At 52.4% G+C, this 2,500-nt stretch overlaps 1 protein-coding gene across 4 annotated transcripts in view; it reads left to right on the top strand.

Annotated features, from left to right (window-relative positions):
- The window catches only part of slain1b (SLAIN motif family, member 1b), a 21,563-nt gene that overhangs the window by 4,633 nt on the left and 14,430 nt on the right, over positions 1 to 2,500 (top strand). The gene's annotated exons all lie outside the window — the stretch shown is intronic.

Here is a 2,500-nt window from a genome sequence, read left to right on the forward strand (position 1 = left end):
AGTCAAGTCAAGTCAGTGGGAGTCAGTCAAGTCAAGTCAGCGGGGGTCAGTCAAGTCAAGTCAGCGGGAGTCAGCGGGAGTCAGTCAAGTCAAGTCAGCGGGAGTCAGCGGGAGTCAGCGGGAGTCAGTCAAGTCAAGTCAGCGGGAGTCAGTCAAGTCAAGTCAGCGGGAGTCAGTCAAGTCAAGTTAGACGGGGGTCAGCGGGAGTCAGTCAAGTCAGCGGGAGTCAGTCAAGTCAGCGGGAGTCAGTGGGAGTCAGTCAAGTCAAGTCAGCGGGAGTCAGTCAAGTCAAGTCAGTGGGAGTCAGCGGGAGTCAGTCAAGTCAGTGGGAGTCAGCGGGAGTCAGTCAAGTCAAGTCAGTGGGAGTCAGCGGGAGTCAGTCAAGTCAGTGGGAGTCAGTCAAGTCAGTGGGAGTCAGTCAAGTCAGTGGGAGTCAGTCAAGTCAGTGGGAGTCAGTCAAGTCAGTGGGAGTCAGTCAAGTCAGTGGGAGTCAGTCAAGTCAAGTCAGCGGGAGTCAGTGGGAGTCAGTCAAGTCAAGTCAGTGGGAGTCAGCGGGAGTCAGTCAAGTCAGTGGGAGTCAGTGGGAGTCAGTCAAGTCAGCGGGAGTCAGTGGGAGTCAGTCAAGTCAAGTCAGTGGGAGTCAGTCAAGTCAAGTCAGTGGGAGTCAGCGGGAGTCAGTCAAGTCAAGTCAGTGGGAGTCAGTCAAGTCAGTGGGAGTCAGTCAAGTCAAGTCAGTGGGAGTCAGCGGGAGTCAGTCAAGTCAAGTCAGTGGGAGTCAGTTAAGTCAAGTCAGTGGGAGTCAGCGGGAGTCAGTTAAGTCAAGTCAGCGGGAGTCAGCGGGAGTCAGTGGGAGTCAGTCAAGTCAAGTCAGCGGGAGTCAGTCAAGTCAAGTTAGACGGGGGTCAGCGGGAGTCAGTCAAGTCAAGTCAGCGGGAGTCAGCGGGAGTCAGTCAAGTCAAGTCAGCGGGAGTCAGTCAAGTCAAGTTAGACGGGGGTCAGTGGGAGTCAGTCAAGTCAAGTCAGTGGGAGTCAGCAGGAGTCAGTCAAGTCAAGTCAGCGGGAGTCAGCGGGAGTCAGTCAAGTCAAGTCAGCGGGAGTCAGTCAAGTCAAGTCAGCGGGAGTCAGCAGGAGTCAGTCAAGTCAAGTCAGCGGGAGTCAGCGGGAGTCAGTCAAGTCAAGTCAACGGGAGTCAGTCAAGTCAAGTCAGCGGGAGTCAGCAGGAGTCAGTCAAGTCAAGTCAGCAGGAGTCAGTGGGAGTCAGTCAAGTCAAGTCAGCAGGAGTCAGTGGGAGTCAGTGGGAGTCAGTCAAGTCAACTCAGCGGGAGTCAGCGGGAGTCAGTCAAGTCAAGTCAGCAGGAGTCAGTCATGTCAAGTCAGCGGGAGTCAGCGGAAGTCAGTCAAGTCAAGTCAGCGGGAGTCAGTGGGAGTCAGTGGGAGTCAGTCAAGTCAAGTCAGCGGGGGTCAGTCAAGTCAAGTCAGCGGGGGTCAGTCAAGTCAAGTCAGCGGGAGTCAGTGGGAGTCAGTGGGAGTCAGTCAAGTCAAGTCAGTGGGAGTCAGTCAAGTCAAGTCAGCGGGAGTCAGTCAAGTCAAGTCAGCGGGAGTCAGTGGGAGTCAGTGGGAGTCAGTCAAGTCAAGTCAGTGGGAGTCAGTCAAGTCAAGTCAGCGGGAGTCAGTGGGAGTCAGTGGGAGTCAGTCAAGTCAAGTCAGTGGGAGTCAGTCAAGTCAAGTCAGCGGGGGTCAGTCAAGTCAAGTCAGCGGGGGTCAGTGGCCTGAGGTGATGTGATGATGATGACACACTGTTGTCCAGCTGGATTAGTGTAAGGACGCGTTGAGCTCCGTGTCTTAATGCGGCCCGTATACAAACACACAAAGATTACTGCGTCAGCACGACGATAATATGTTTTATTATAGATGTGAATATGAACACACTTTCACATCACACACTCACAAACTCCAATGAGGAGATTATCAACATCTCAAAGTCTCATGTAGAGCAAGTAAAGTTAGTCTGAGGGGGTGGAGCTGCTCATGAATATGTAAATGAGGGTGTGTGACGGACAGCTCAGACTCTGGGAAGGTTGTAATGCGTTCAGGATTTAGACGTAAGCTTGTTACTCGGCTAAATAAACCCTGTGTCACAATCACACAGACACCTGAGCTGTTCCCAGCGCTGACCTGTTAGCAGTTACCCAACTCTAGTGCGCCTGGCTGGCGTTAGACTCGCTGCTATATCCAGCCTGCGTTAGACGAGCGGTAACCATAGCAACTGTGTCTACATGAAAGGAATCAGCCTTTCATGTCAAGTGCCTTACAGCATGTAATTACTGAACCCGTATGTTCAGCAGACACACAGATACAGAATCATGCACTACAACATATATATGAACTCAAAATATTGTCTATTTGCTTTCATGTGTTGATCGTCACCCGTGTCTCTGGCTGACACTCAATGGCCGTTTGTCTCCTTGAACCTCTTACAGCACACACACACACACACACA

Source organism: Phoxinus phoxinus (assembly GCF_949152265.1).
Source record: "Phoxinus phoxinus genome assembly, chromosome: 11".
Lineage (NCBI taxonomy): Eukaryota > Metazoa > Chordata > Actinopteri > Cypriniformes > Leuciscidae > Phoxinus > Phoxinus phoxinus.